Genomic DNA, 16,373 nt, shown 5'->3' on the forward strand with positions numbered 1-16,373 from the left:
CAGCAGCTGGGGTGCACGTACACCCCAGCCAGCTCCTCCTGCCTGCTCCCAGCAGTGCCCTGGCTCCTTGTGACTTGGGATGCATACCCCTGCAGAGGGATATTGTGCCTTCCATCATCTGGTGAGCAGAGTGGGCAGGGGGACAAGAGAGAAAACTCTTGGATTACTTGAAAGCCATCTCCTGTGTTGGCTCCCCAAAGCAGATGGAGGTGGGGGTGCTCACCAGTTTATGGGTGGGATGGGTTCCTCCTCCATTCGCTTCTGTGCTGTCCCCAGCCTTCACAGCCTGCTAAGCCTCGACATTTAAATCAAGCTTTACAATGCAACTCAACAGAAATCAGAATTATTTCAATCAATGTCTATACCACAGGTTTAGGTTGAAGGAATCTCATTGTCACTCTCCCATCTCTGTAACCACCTCCCATCTCTGCTCCTCCAAATAGGCACACAGAAGGGCCAGAGCCCAGCAAAGCACTGACCTGTCCAAGATCTTGGCTCTGAAATCCATGGAGGGGTCAGGACAGGCCATGGAAACTGCTTTCTCGCAGGGAGAAGCAGGCTGTGTTTGCACCCTACAAATAACAGAGATCCCTGACCATGGAGGAGCCCCCTGCTCCCTGAGAAAGGTGTCCTCAGCCCAGGTGAGGGTAAAAGCAGATATTGAAAATATTTCATACTGTGGCAGGACTGTGAACACAGCAATGGCGTTGCCTTCTTCCACAGCCCTTTGCTCCAAGCTGGGGGCTTCCCAGGGGATCTTGTCATGGACAGGGAGGTGACAGAGGTGCTGCTGGTGAGGCTCTAGCTGTGGTCATGCTCCTGCTGGGATGATGGGACCCTCATGGAAGGTCAGATTTGGGGCAGTCGAAAGCCTCCTGAGGCCCCACGTGGTGTCACACAGTGCTGTGTGCTGGGAGGGGACTGTGGCCATGCCAGGCCCTGCTGGAGAGCTGTGTCCCTTTGCATCCCCCCACAGCTGCTGGGATGTGACCTTGGCTCTGCAGCTCTGACACTGCTGCATCCTTGTCATGGGACCTGTGACTGGAGGGGGGTGATGCCTAGGAGGGGGGCACAGTGCAAGCCAGCAAGTCCTTGAATAAATGCCATGTAAATATTTCTTTTAATGCCTCTCATGATTTTGAAGTGACATATTTACACTTTGTGATAAAACAAGACTAAATCCCAGTGTCTCAAAAAGTCAATGTATTTCTGTAACATGTTCATCTATCCTGTGACTACAAAGCTGATATAAATGGTTTTGTAGATCTACATTTTCCTGTAAAGATTTATAGTTCTTGTTTCAAAGATACAAATGTATAGAATGTCTCCTATACATGCAAAGACATTTATATATAAGGTATTTACAATGCCTAAGACTGTAAACACAAATTGACCATTTAAATGTCACAGCCCAAATCAGAAAATGCTGGGGATGCAAAATAGACTTGAAATGTCAAAGGACAGATGACGAAAAGATGTTTCTTCCATCTGGGAAAATTCTTATAACCAATTTCCATTAATCCCAGCTTTCCGGTGCCTGCAGTTAACCCCGTTCTGTGAGTGCTGTTTCTTCAGAGATGTGGTGATGGGCAGCTGGGCCCCTCCAGCCCCCAGAGCTCCTGGGCTGGTGCCCCCCTCAGCATGCCCCTCATCCCAGCCCTGCAGCTCCCCTCCTTCCCCACCTGCCAGCCCCTCATCCTGCATCCCGTGCCCTCCTGCAAGGCGCCTTTGTCCCTTCCCGCGCCGTTTATTATTGAAACCAGGTGTGGGAGCAGCTCTGAGCCTGGGGGGAGCAGGGGCTGCCTCTCAGGGCTTTGGAGACAGGGAAGCAGTGGGTTGTCCCCCCCAGAGGGGTTGCAGGGGCACAAACTGAGGGGCAGCACCAAAGGGGTGACCCAAAGTCCTCTGGCTCCTGCTGGAAGTACCGATGGCTGGCAAAGCTACAACCAGGCAGGTTTTGCATGAGTGGAAAAAGATAAAGGCTGATAAGCAGGATCTGGTTTAATAATGCAGGGACCAGCTGGGAGGCAGGCTGGGAGGCAGGCTGGGGTGTCCTCTTACGTCAGGAGGCTGAGGATGAGGAAGGGCTGTGAAGGGATGCTGAGCCCTAAAGAAAAGTGGAGGCAGACACTAAAAAAGCTCCAGACTCTGAGGGGGGCAAAGGGTGACAAGATGTGTGTGATTCTGGCTGTTCTGGCAACTTTTCCTTGAGCAAATCCAGCTTCTGGCCACGTCAATGCAGATGAAACTTGTCTGAGCTCACGGAGAGGCAAATCCCATGCTGGTACCAGCACATTCCCACTGCCAAGGGGCTGGCACTGCTGTGGGAGTGGAACTCAGCCCACACAATCTGTAATTTTCAACCATTTTAATACTCCTCCTTGTCATTTTAAGCCCCGTGGGGACTCGGTGCTGTTTGTTTGCTGGTGCTTTCAGGTTGCTGCCTTCCCCAGCGATCCCGGCACTGCCCAGAGCTGCTGGAGCATCCCCCGTGGGTCCCTGCCCTTGTTCCTCCCTGGGACAGCATCTGCAGCTCCTTTTCAGGGCACATTTGGGGAGTGAGAGAGGAGAAACTCGGGAGCCAGGGCTGTTGGAGGGGCTTTCCAGCTCCAGGCACAGAGCAGGGAGATGTTAAAGGGTTCCCGCTGTTGCACATCTGGGTTGAGTTTCATCGCTGGAGCCTCCCCGCGCATCATGGGGGTCGCCGCTGCTGGAGCCCCCGGGGCTTGGAGAGCCGTGCCGTGGATCCCAGCGCCGGGGCAGGCAGGGAAGGCTCCGTTTGTCCTCTCCCCTCGCACTGGGGGCTCAGCGCGGCTCAGAGCCCATCTCAGCTCCCATCTTCCCAGCCCATCGTCCGCAGCCGGGCGCGATCAGCCCAGCCCTGCCGACCACCCAGGCGTGCTGGGATCGCCACTGCCACCCCCGGGACCCTCCCCTCGTCCCTCCCTGCCATCTCCACCCACCTGCCCTCACCGGGGTTTGCCAGGGTGCTCTCCCCCGTATTCCTTCCATGCAGGACATCACCTCCACCCTCCCCTGACCCATGTCCGGCAGGGCTGGGGTTGCTGGGATTGCAGTAGGAGGGGGTGAGGAGCCGCACGGCGAGCTGGACCTCCAATCCCGGCTGCCACCGGGGTCTCTTCCCCGGGCCACACACATCCATATGGATATTTATACAGGAAGGGAGCGAGCATCCAGCCCTGCACGGCCGCGTGGCTCCCCATGCACACCCCCCCAAGCCGTACGGACCCAACACGAATCAAACGCCTTGGAATGAGCCAGAATAAATATTTTACGGTAAATTACCAAGGCTAATAATTATAAAAATCTGTTCATATAACCCGGAGCCAGGGAAATGTTTCCAAGCAGCTGGTGACCACATGGGTGACGGTCCCCAGCTCCCCAGATGGGCTGATGGACCCCCCCCGCTCGTGGGGAGCAGCCCAGGGGTAGGGATGGGGTGGGTCTGGGGTGGGTGTTCTCCCTGGCTCTGGTGCTGGGGTTGCTGGGGGGTCTGTGAAGCCCCACGGAAGGGCTGGAAGCAGGATTTCCTGCAACAGCGATTGCTGATGGGGTTTGAGGAGGGGACAGTGTGGGGAGGGGAGGCTCAGCTGCCCATGGGATGGGCTTGTTTTACCCATTTGTCCACTCAGAGAGACTTTTGGTGCGCAGCCATCCTCCCCAGCCAGCAGGATCCAGATTTGCCCTTGGCCCGCAGCTCTGCTGGGATGGGACTGTCCCTGAGGGGCTGTCTCAGATTTGGCCACGTGCTCGGAGCTGGACCAGGCACATGCCGGGCGAGCATCCCCATTCCCACCCAACGGGAACTGCAGCTCAGGGAGGGGACCTGGCAGAGGGGGTGGAAAGCTCTTTCTCTTTCTTTCCTTCTTTCTTCTTCCTCCAAGGATTAGTTGGGATGAGCCCAGTGAAAACATGGGCACACATATGCCTGACATCTCCCAGCCCTTTCCTTCTCCTTGTGTCCGTCCTCACCATGAGTCACTGCAGCCTCCCTCCATCCCTCTGGCACTGCCTTGGCCCCATCTCTCTCTGGAGCAGCTGGAGAAAGGGGAGATTTGAGCGGCCCAAAGCTACTCACTGCTCCCCCCCCCCCCCCCCCCCCCCCCCCGCAGCCTTTTTCCCTTCCTCCCTGCCCTGATTCAGAGAAAAGAATCGGCCGGACTTCAGGTCAGCACCCGGCTCTGCCTTGCTCAGCTCCCGCGGGCGGATGACTCAGTCAAGAGTGGCAGGATCTGCAGCTCCGGCTCCGTCCCAGCCTGGCTCCGCTCCCCCCCGGCACGGCTTCACCAACAATGGTGTTGGCCTTGAGCGAGCGGACATGGAGCGGCAGCTCCCGCCGCAGCCGCCTGCGGGGTCACACGAGCAGGAAGGGAGTGAAGGTGGGGACCCAGCACTCGTCCCCAGACCGGGGGCTTGGATGTGATTGGTGAGCACTGAGGGATGAAGGAAATCATCTGTTGCTGGAAACGGGTGGGCATTCCCAGCCCTGGATCTCTGCAGGTGGGTGGGAGCATCCCACCCACACCCCCTCGGTGTTGAGTAGCCTGAGGAAGAATTCCCAGTTCCTCCATGCCCAGAAGGGCTGGGGTTGCTCTGTCTCACCAGAGAGCTTTGATCAGCTCCCAGGGGACGCTCCAGTCCCCCAGGGCTGTTACCCCGTTCCCGAGAGCTCCTGGGCTGCCCTGTGCTCAGCCCCTTCCTCTGTCTCACAGCGAGACGTGCGCGGGCGGGGCAGCCCTTGGCTGAGGGACCTTGGCTCCCAGCGATCAACAGGAAACGGGAGATGGATTTCTCGGCAAACTGGGCTTTCCATAAACAGTCTGAGGGGCCGACCCGCGACGGCGGGAGCAGCACAGAGCCAGGGCTGGGCTTTACAGCTGTTTATCACATTTTTCTGCTCTCGTTTCCTCTCTGGCTCAGCAGCTCAGGGTTCCTCTTCTCCTGAATGCAAATCTGGGATGAGTTGAGTGCTGTTGGATGGGCTGCTGCCATTCCCAACTGGGATGCTCCTGCTGGAGCAGGATCAGAGCAGGCATCATCCCATGGGTCCTGTGCCCTGCTCAGCCAGAGTGCAAATTGCCAGAACAGTCTCAAATCATTCCCAAACCTAAACCCAGGTCCTGTCAGGCTCCCTTTGCTTTGGAGCACACCAGAACCCACTGGCACACAAGCCTCCAATTTCTCTGCAATCAGGACTTAAGAAAATACAGGCTGACCCCGAGGGCTGAGAGAGGACTGGGGGGGGGGGGGGGGGGGGCGACGCCGGGCTCTCCACCTGTTTCTCATTAGCAGCAGCTTGTTCAGCGCCAGCCCCGCTCCCCATCCCACCCTGGTGAGCTTGGCAGCTCCACTATTTCCCAGCGATTTCTGCCCATCCCAAAAAGCATGAGATGAGACGTTTGGTTGTAGAGCATCCCTCCATCCATCCGTCCATCCCTCCTGGCTGGACAGAGCAGCTCCATACCCTTGCACCCTCTGTGACCCATGCCCGTGTCCCTGGGCACTGACCCTGACCCGAGGAGGGGTGTCAGGGGCTGTCCCTGTCCCTGTGCTCATGCTTGCCCTGACCCATGGGACAGCAGGGACTGTGTTTTCGGGTGGTGGAGGTCAGTGGGGTCAGCCGGCGCATGGGCCCCGCTTGCTGAGCTGAACAAAGGGGCTTTCTTTTGGCTGGGGCTCGGGGCAAGCACCACCCGTCTGGGAGCAAAGCTGCCTGCGTCAGAGACAGACGGCGGCGGGATGGGGGGGGTCTTCTAGAGGGCAGGAAAAGCAGTGGGGCTGCACTGGAGTCCAAGGGGAGCTGCCACTGGGAACTTCAGAGATGAGAGCCTGGGACCTCATGCCCACACCCCCTGGCAGGAGGATGCTGGGTGCCCAGGGCCGATGCACGGTCACTGTCCTCATCCCACGATGCCATCATGGTGCCAGTGGTGCTGCCAGTCTGCCCAGCAACGCCCAGCTTTACAAAATACATATGGTTTTGCCTCTGAATGGCACAGAAATGCCCCACAGCAAGGCAAGAGTGGGCACACAGACAAATGTCCAAGCAAAGAGTGAGACACCTGGCACCACACCAATTTCAGCAGGTCAGTGTTGATGGCAAGTGCCAGCTCCTGGCTCCTCCCCACCACTCCAGGCACAGCCAAAACCATCCCACAAAAGCCAACTGCGATCCACCAGCACAGCAGCGGCTCTGTGCAGCCGTGCAGGCGCTGCTGGCGCAACCGGCCGTGCGTGTTCTGGCACCAGAATGCACATCCTACTTCCACGTGATGGATGTGGAAGAAAATGTGTTTGCCTGTGGAGAGGGGATGTGGATGGCGGGATGGGCTGGGAGTGGGGCTGCCAGGGGAGGCAGGATGCTGGGATGTGGGACCAGCCAAGGGGGAACGCTGCCTGGAAATGGGGTCCGCTGGGCCAGGGCTGTGTTTGGGAGAAAAGCTGGTATGTCAGTGTGCTGGTGCATGAGGATGTTGAGCTGGGAGTGCGTTGAAACAGAAGGGTTTGATTTTTTCATTTGAAATGGCATTTCTGCTCTCTTGGCGTATAAAATGAAACATTACCAAAAGGGGAAAAAAAAGGAGGGGGGGAAAGTCATCAGTAACCGTTCCTTCCCACCCTGAAAAATCCCCTTTGCTGCTTTGTTTGTTTTCCAGCCTGGAAAACAAACTGCAGCTCAGAGGCTCATGTGTCCCTGTGCCACGGCTCTGCTGGCCTCAGGCTGCTGGGTGGGATGGCCCTCAGAGAGCCACACAGTAGGGATGCTCCCATCAGGGATGCAGCAGCATGTGGTGTGCTTGCATCACCCAGTGCTTGGAGGGATACAGCTCAGTGCCCACACGTCAGGGGAAGTGCAAGCAGGCAGTACCTGATCCTGCAGAGAGGGATGCTCGTGACCCCTGTGCCTCCAGCCCTGCATCCCAGTCCTCAGCAGGAGCACGGGCACGGTCAGTAAGGGCCAGGAGGTTCGTTGCAAGGAGGACTCAGGCAGGATTTGCTTTTGCAACTGTAAATCCAAACAGCAGCTGGTCTGTAGGCCAACTTTCTTGGGAAGAAAGCTTCCAGCCACATGCGGCTCCAGGGCTTCCCCCTGGCCTCCCCATGGGTGCAGGCACAGGTGAAGTGAAGGATGAAGATCCTGGAGGTGCAAAGACATGGCGGTTCCTGGCACAGCCCATGCTCCTGCCTGCTCCTGGGAAGCAGTCACGAAGGATTTGGATCCATATCTTTTATCCCATAGAATTTGCACCTCATATTCCCACTTTTTATTCTCTCTGGCAGTATTTGGTTTAATTTATGTTAAAACCTGCAGGGTGAAGTGGCTGGAAGCATTCCTCCCAAGAAGAATGTCTCTCTTAGTACAAGGGGCACTCAGGGGTGCAGATGCCGACTCCCCCCTGGACCTGGGAGGGTGCTGGGAGAGTCTGCTCCAAGCATTGCCCAGTCTCCACAACTTCTCAGCTCCCTGCCAGCTCCAGAAGCACTCCAAGCCCCAGACCCTGCTGATTAGAGACATTTAACATTCCTCCCAATGCCAAAGGGATCTTTTATCAGCGGGCTTTTTTTCCTGCAGGCTATTTTCTTTTCATGAAAACATTAAATGGCCTGAGAGATAAGGAACAAATTTATAGCAGTTCACACCGAATCAGCCAAGACACTGGCAAGGAAAAAATGCCTTCCCTCCTGCTACCCCGCCTTCCCTCGCACGCTCCCCACCCCGGCCGCTTCCTCTTATTCTCTCCAAATTCTACAGACTCCCACGACAAGCTTGGCCAGCCCATCCCAGCTCTTCCTGCCCACGGCAGGGCTTGGTGCAAGGTCTCCCACTGAGCCAGGGGATTTGGCACAAGGAGGTGCTGGCACAGTCCCATTGGTCATCTCCCTGGGATGCTGCTGAGGGCTGTCTTCATCCCAGGGTGATGCAGCCTTGTGTCCAGCAGCCCTGGACATGAGGACAGGATCCTGGACATACACTCCCTCCTGGCACGAGGACGGATTCAGTCTGTGCGAAGCCTTGCCTTAAAAATGAGCCAGTCTAAATCTGGGTGGATGTTAACTGTGGGTCTGGGCGAGACCTGTCAGCCCCCCCTTCCCTTCCCCAATAAAGCATCCCTTGTTCCATCCCTGCCGCTGGGAGCTGCTCAGCAAACCCGTCCCGGGGCTCACAGAGCTGTAATGTTTAAGTTACCAAAATCTGCAATAAATTTTCCTAGCAGCCCCCAATCATCTGGCCCCCGTCCGCCAGCGCTGCCGGTTTATGAGCTCTGAAGAGCTATAAAGGCCTTTTACTGGCTGCGTTTTTTATTTCAAATTAGAGTGTGACTGGATAAACACTGGACAAAGTAAGGATTTACTGGGCATCCTGTGTAGTTCAGGGCTGGGGGTTCAGGGACAAGTGGAGCTGTGGCTCCGTGGGATGGACAACATATCCCTTCACCCTGGGTGAGTGGGCTTATGCCTTCCTTCCCCTCGCTGGCCAAAAACACGAGGGCTGGTGAAGGGGAGCCCTCATGGGTGCCAGTCAGGGGATGGACACCAGTGATGAGCCCCAGTGCTGAGGAATCCACCCAGTCTGGTGAAAACAGAACACACATGTGGCCCCCTCCATCTCAGGCCACACTTGGAGTTTTGCCACCAGTGGATGTCCTTTCCTGCCCAGAAGGTCTAAGCCAACATCTCTTCTATGGGAATATGGGAGGGACGCAGTGCCAAGGACCCTAGATGTTCCCATTCCACAATGAGGTGGCTGGTGGGGACTGCAGGAGGCAGTGGCAGCCACTGTCTGTGCTCAGGACCTGGAGATGTCCTTTCCCTACTTGCAAAGATGGTGTCACCCATTTTACAGGCACCTCGACAGGAGGCAGAGGGGAGAAAATGGGTAAACAGCATGAGGAGGATATTCCATGTGGATATTTCCCAGCCCTTCCCTGTCAGCACCTTGCCTGCTTTGCTGTTCCAGGGATGCTCTTGTGTCCTTGGGATTCGGGCAGGGAGGGGACATGCCACCAGCCCTCCTCAGCCCCTCTCTGCCACTGTTAGTCACAGTTCATGGGACCTTTGGGCTCTACCATGTCCCCAGGCAGGAGGGATATTTTGGGTCTCAGACCCCCGGGGATGCTGGGGTTAGTTTCCCCCACTTCACAGCATGCCCAAAAAACAGGGAAAGGGACACCCCTTTCTTGGCCTCGAGTCTGGGGGTCTCAGTTGTTCTTTTGAGGGGACAAAACCATGCAGGGGGTGATCCTGGGTGAAGCAGAGCAGTTTTCCAGGCTGTAATTTAGGGTCTCCCCGCTTCTAGGGAGGGGTGCCAGGGCAGAGGGGCTGCTTGCTGCAGCCTGCAGCCCCCCAGGACAGACACTGTGCCCCGAGCTGAGCGCAGGGCTGTGCTCCCAGCCGCCGCGAGCGCTTGAAGAATATAGGTGGTTAATGCCTTCAGCATGTATGAAATATCCCATATGCTGGGAAACAAAAGGGGCTCTGTGCTATTAAAGTTTCATTTCCCCCCTCCCCTCCTCCCTCCCCTCTCCCCCCGTTCACCCTGCCCTGCGCGCGCGGCTGGAGCAGAGCAGGCGAGGAGACCCGGGCGCCGCCGGCCCCAGCTCCCGGCCGGGACCCCGGGCTCCGGGCACAGCGGGGCAGCGAGGACGCGACCTCCTCCGGGCTCAGCCGGAGCGCATGGAAAGCAGCCAGCTTTACTTCCCCAAGGGAGAAAAGGGGAAGAGAAAGAGGTGAGCGTGGCGAGTGCGAGCATCTCTGGGCTCACCAGAGGTGCCCTGGGCTCCGTGGCCATCCCAGCGGGATGCTGGCTGGACATGGCTCTCGGTGACCATGGGGACAGGGCGGTGTCACAGGAGAGGGACACGGCAACCTCCAGGATGGAGAGGGCTCCCGGCAGAGCGGAGGGTTGGAGCTGGGCTTCCCTGGAGTGCTTTCCTCACGATGGGTGTCTCCTGGCTCCTCTGTCCTGCCCAGAGTGAGGTGCCCCCCTGCCAGCGCCCAGCCCGTGCTTGGCTACGTGAACTGGGCGCTGGAAGGGGGAGCAGCCCTTTTCCCCAGGACCCTCCGGAGCTGTTGGGGAAAGGATGAGCTGTGGAGGGGAGAAAGGAGAGGGGAGGGAAGAAGAGGGAGGGGAACCACAGCCAGGGGACTTGAGGGGAGCAAAACCAGCCCTGTGCCCTGGGGCTCACTGCTGTCCCAGCCCTTCCTTGAGGTCAGACTCCCACAGTTTCATGGGGTTTGGCTCCAGCAGCTCCTAGGGCAGGCGGGCACAGGTCCCCCGGGCTCCTGAATGGGTTAAGAGAGGAGAGGAAAAGCAGAGAAAGAAAAACAGAGTGTTGGGAGAGAGCAGCTCGGTCAGGGGCTGTTTGCACTGGCTTGGATGTGTCCTCGGCATGTTTATTCCTACTGCACACGCGGATCTGCCAGAAGGAGAGCCAGACTGCTGAGCACACACACACACACACACACACACACATAGAGCCCCAGCCCAAAATGCTTGGGGACCCCTCTGAGTAGCAAGGTGGTGGTCGTGCCCTGGCCTCAGGGACCCCCAGAGCCCCCACAAACAGCAGGGCTGCTCTCCTGCCTCGCCTGGACTGGGTGGGCTCTCAGCCTTGGCGCAGCTAGATGGGAAAGGACCTCATGTCCCAAGGCCACCAGCCTGCTGTGCTGCTGGGGCCAAGGCCTGGGAATGGGCATGTGCTGGGGTTTGGCTGCTTTCCTGGTCTGGAAAGAAAACACTCCCTTCCCCGGGATGCTCTTTGTTTCCCATGGACAGACCCGAGCGCTGCCCGTGGGGCTCAGAGGGGCCAAACCCTGTACTTGTGTGCACTCTGTCACTGTGCTGTTAAAATGTCCTTTATCCTGGTCCTGGCAGTTCCCAGGCTGTGTGCACCCATCTCTGCTCTCAGTTCCCATCCTTCCTCCCTGGCATCAGAGCTGGGGCCAAGACACTGGCCAGAGCTGCAGGTTTGAGAAGCAGCCGGGAGCTGCTCCCTGTTTCTTAGCAGCACAGTTCTGTTCTTCAGGGAGCTTTAGGGCTTCAGGAATGCCTGGAGGTGACAGTGGGGGGGTCACAATGAGGAGGACAGAGCTGCTGGGGTCAGCAAACCTTGGCTGAGCTGTCAGGTCTACTTTGACCTTGGATCTCTGCACTGGCAGGTCGCATGCCCTGATCCCAACAGCCCCAGGTCACAGCCCCTTGTTTGTTCAGGAGGACCTGGGCAGGGTTGTGACAATGTCAAACACAGCTGTGAAATCCAGCAGTGGCTGTGCCAGCCCCCAGGGTTACCTGGGAAGTTCTGCAGCCTGGTTTGGAGCCTGGGGAGTTGAGATGCTCAGACTCAGTTGTCCCAGCTCAGGCAGCCCTGAATGCTCAGAGGTTGTTTAAACTGGATTTTCGAGCCCCTGTGGGGTTTTCTGCTTAGTTGCTGTCTTGTGCTTCATGTCTGCTGAGGCTGAGCTCCCTGGGGCCAGCGAGGCTGCAGGATGAGCCGTAACTCCACTGCCAGAAAGTTCATCCCACTCATCTCATGGCTGTGGGATGAGTTCCAACCCTTCTGCAGGGTGAACCCCAACCCCACTGCAGAGGCTGCCCTGTCCTCCCCACCCAACACGGTTTTTGGCACAACCATCAACAGGCATCTGATATCCAGGGGTGACCCCATCCCCATAGTGCTCACCTCCAGGAGCAGGATTTTGTTTAGTGAGAGTTCCTTCATTCCTCTCCCAGGAAATGTGCACTGGTATTGCTTGGGAAATGCGTGAAGGCGCCACTGTGCCAGCCCGCCCTCCCTTCTTTCCCTCTGGCAGCTGCTGCTGAAGCTCTGAGGGGAAATTTGGGTGTGGGACCTGCTGTGCCAGAGAGCTGGTGGCTGCACAGCCAGGATGTTCCTGCAGGATGGGTGATGAAGGTGAGCTGCCCCGGGCAGACAAGGATGTGTGGAGCCAAAAGCTGCCAGAACCTGGCCTGCCAACCCTGCTCACCTTGCAGCCATGGTGGTGCCAGTCCTGGGGACAGCTGTGCTGCACTGACCAGAGCTTGATTTTTCAGTTCATCTTCTCTCTTGGACCTCTCTGGTTTTTGCATTTCATTTGAGCTTTGAAAAGGCTGAGCTGCAGTTTCATCCCTGGCTTCCTGTAGTGACCTGCTGAGGCTCCAGCTGATTGCCCTCTGTCCCACAGCAGTAGGGACCAGAGGACCTTCAGGATGGCCACCCCCCTGGTGACACCTTGGGCTTGCATCAGGCTGAGCTGGTGGGACACAGCAAACCTGGTACTTTGCTCCCCAGAACTGCACTGAGAAGGGCTTGAGGCAGCTGTGAGAGCCAGACAGGGGGTGTCCTCATTCCCTGGAATGCAGCAGCTGGAGCTGGGGTCAGGGTTCAAGCTGAGCAAAGGGCAGGACAGGCTGGGACCTGCCCTGCGTGGGGCTGTCTTGCAGTCAGGGCATGGGCAGCTGCCAGGATTGTCTGGTTGGGACCCCCAGGTCAGATGGGCCCCTTAGGGATGGCAGGGAGGGTTCGATTCACTTCTGAACTCAGCCAGGAGGGCAGAGCAGGATCACTGCTGCTTGGCTGGATTGCATAGACTGATGTTTGATGGATGCAAATCTCTGTGGAGCATCAGGGCTTCTTGGAGACTGGGACTGGAACGTGGGCTGAGCAGTGGGAGGAGGGGAGTAGCTGTGCTGAGCACCAAAACCTGACCAAATCCCCATGGAATGGGGGTGGTGGAGTGGGGAAAACACCCTCTGGGGCTGGGATGGCTGTGCCCAGGTACAAAATACATTTCACCCTGAGGGTCCAGCCCAGCCTGCACCCTGCTGCTCTCCAAGGGGTCAGCATTCCCTTCCTCAGCTGCCCATCCTGCTGCCCAGCCCTGCTCAGTGCCTGGCAGCCTCTGCTCCCGGTGAGCTGCCCAGGGACAGCTCCACTCCTCCCTGAACGCGGAGGGACAAGCCCAGGGCTGGCGCGAGGAGCCGCGCAGCAGTTCAGAGGGATACGATCAGCCCACATCTAGCCCGTCCTTCCAGCGTGGGGTGGAGAGGGAGGGGACATGGTCCAGCTGGCCGGGATGCCACTGTCATCCTCCTCCTCCCTTGCTTCGCTCACCGCTTACTCACGGCCGCTGCCCTGGAGCCCGCAGCCCCCGTGCCCATCCCCAGCATTCCTTCTGCTGCCTCTGCCCACCAGCTGTGGGCACGGAATGAGGGCACAGACACCCACCTGCCGGGACCAGCAGCCCGTCCCCACAGGAGGGCTGGGGTGCTGGGATCGCAGGGGTTGCACGGGGACAGGAATTCGGGAATGTTGTTTTTTCCATCCCGGTTTCCGTCAGGTAGTAAATCAGCGCCGCAAAAGGCTTTTGTTTTCCCCAGCACGCTGCCGGCTGCTGTGCCTGCCTGCCCCGAGCCAGGACGCAGCCATGCCCGTCCACACTCCCAGGTTTGCTCCTCAGGGAACAGGCATCCCTTGTCATGCCGAGGGGAGCAGTCACATCCATCCCACTTTCCTTGCGCCCCTTCCCTGAGCACTGGACCCTGTCAGAGAAGGCTTCTCTCCATCCATCCTGCACAGCCCAGCTGTGTCCCTGCTGTTGCCATCCCCTCCTGGCTGTAGGCAGCCTTGCTCTCCCATGGAAGCATATTGGGGTGCCACAGGTGACACCAGCCTGGCTCCAGCCGTGCAGGGCTTTGGGGTTTAGCAGGGGGGAGATCACCCCACAGGCAGCTCGGCCGTGCCTTCCCCCAGCACACAGCTCAGCCGTCCTGGCCAGGTATCCAGGGAGCTGGGAGGGAGATTGGATTGCAGCAGACGGGAGAGTGGCTGAGCACAGGGCAGCCAAATGCTGCTGGGTGACACCCGAGGTGTCTCCGGTGTCAGCTGTGAGGGCAGTGCTCCCTTACAGAAACACAGGGATGTGGGGCTGCCCTTGGGGGATGCAGCCACCCCGTCTCCTTGTCTGTGGTTCCCTGAGGGAAAGGGCCACGGGAGGAAGGTGCCACGTGGAGAAGGAAGGTGCCCAGCTCCCCTGAGGGGACATTCAGCTGCTGGCAGAGGGGAGGTGTAAAGCTCCCAGATGTATACATTGCAGCTGGGCTATTTTGGAAAGGGACTGGGCCGATCTTGTGACTGGAGCTGGGGACTGCAAGTCTGGGCAGCAGGGTCCTGCCTGAGTGACAGCGACCCGCTGCCTGACCCGGGGAAACCCGAGAGCCCCGCTGTGCTGGGGACAGCTTTCGCACCCCTTCCCGCCTTGTTTCATGGTGATGAAAACCCAGCGTGGGGCAGAGATGTGGCTGAGAACAACACGGGAAAGCGGGGACAGAGCCAAAGTTTGGGTGTGAATCTGCCCCCCCCCCCCCCCCCCCACTTCATGGCACTCCCGTGGCTGGGCCACTCCCGGTCACCAGGGCTGTCCTGGAGGTGCCCCCCATTTTTTTTACAGCTGTGCCACCTCCTACCCCTGCGCTGTGTCTGGGACAGACCAGCCCAGGCACTGCAGACCCCCAGCCGGGTGCCGGGAGCAGATGGAGACAAAGACTTTCAGCAGACCCTGTCTCCCCCGGGCTCAGCAGCCTGAATGCCAGCAACGCCTGCCAAAAATATTTGTGTGGGACGTGGAAAGTTAACTTTAGTTTTCCTTTTTTCAATAGCTGGGGGGGGGAGGGTGACAGGGTGTGAGAAAGGCAGGTGGGGGGGCTGTGCATCACTCGCCAGTGAGTGGGCAGGAAGAGAAGCTGAGCAAAAGATCTCCTTGCTGCCAGATTTCAACACTTTGTGAATTGAAGGATTTTTTTTGTTGTTGTTGTTGTTATTCCCTCCCCAGCACCATTTTGCAACTTCTCGTAGGGACTTGTTGCCATCAGGAAGCATGAGGAGCCTCTCAGATGGGCACAGTGAGCAGCTGCTTCTTGGGACTGAGTTGGGCACTGGTGCCCAGTTTGGGCATCCTCTGGAGCTGCACCCCTGAAATGACCCTCATCCCTCTTTACAGCCTTTGTTTGCAGGTGGGGGCTATCTCAGCCTGGCTTTGTGGCTATGGCTGGTGTTGCTGCTGGTTATTGCCAGCACAGTGATGCACCCGAGGCATTTATACACATCCTACCTGGCTGGTATTCCAACAGACAGGATCAGCCCAGCAGCTTGTGCTAGACATCCATGGAAGTGACAAATATTCCCCTCCTGTGCTGCTGGTAGAGCCCAGGAGCTGTGTCCCAGGGGGGAAGGAGGCTGCTCTAGGCTGCTCTCTGCAGCTCTGCTGCTGTTCCCCCACTGCCGTGCCGGGCCCAGGCTGGCCCCCAGCGAGGCAGCAGATTCCTGACTCAGTATTTCGGTGCTGTGGGCGGCCCCATCCCAGCAGTGTGTCCTCAGGGAACACCACTGCTCAGGTCTCACCAAGGAAGGGTTTGCCTGGGGAACACCGGGGCCGTGGGCGTCACTCCCAGGAGATGCCCGTGTGTGGAAGGCGCTCCCGAGTGGAAGGGGGTGGCTCTGGAAGATGTTTCCAGGGAGGTACCAGCTCCCTCAGCAAATTGTCAAGGCAGCTCTGGTGTTGGATGGACACGATTGTGCTGCCCCAGAAACCCGCTCCTTAGGGAGAGGGTGGGGAAATGGGAGTGGGGAGATGCAGATCCACCCTGAGAGGTTCTCTGCCGACCCAAAATGCTGGGGCTATTTTGGACAACTTTCTCTTTGTCCTCATTTGAGATAAGCCAGCTCCCTCCAGCTCCAACAATTTGCCATGTTTCTAAGGAAAGATGTGGGTGGCTTCCTGCAACTACTGATCCCCCAAATTACGTAAAGAGGAGGGTGAAATTTCTTTTTCAGAGAGAAACATTGACATTTTCTCCTCAGGTTCTCTTTGCAAATCTGTGCTGAATAATTGCAGCAGAGAGAGGCAGGAGGAAGGATTTCAAAAAGGGCAGAAGATTTCCTTTGGGCGTCCTCCAAAAAATGCAGCCTTGTGTTTGGGAAATGCCCGAGCGACTGCTTTCTAATCTGCCTTCTTTTCCAAAATAACCTTGCTAAGGACAGGAAAAGTTTTGCAGAGAAGCTGTGTGAGCCTCAAGGAAGCTGCAGGGTGTATTCCTGCCAGAGCTTAACCTGAGGTGTCGACCTGGTGCTTTTTCTTATTTCATTGAGAAACCTCACAGTAATTCAGGGAGGGGTTTGGGATGAGCAGGAAACCCTTTTCCTCCTCAGCTGGCCGTTAGGTTGGGAAATCCATCACAGTCCATGTGCCGTGGGTGCTGTGGATCTCCCAGGAGGCGTTTCCCCGGGACCAGCCTTGCCGTGAGCAGGGCTGGGCGATGCTGTGCGAGCGAAGGATTCACAGGAATTTCCGTACAC

The sequence above is a fragment of the Vidua macroura genome, chromosome 15, assembly GCF_024509145.1.
Source record: "Vidua macroura isolate BioBank_ID:100142 chromosome 15, ASM2450914v1, whole genome shotgun sequence".
Lineage (NCBI taxonomy): Eukaryota > Metazoa > Chordata > Aves > Passeriformes > Viduidae > Vidua > Vidua macroura.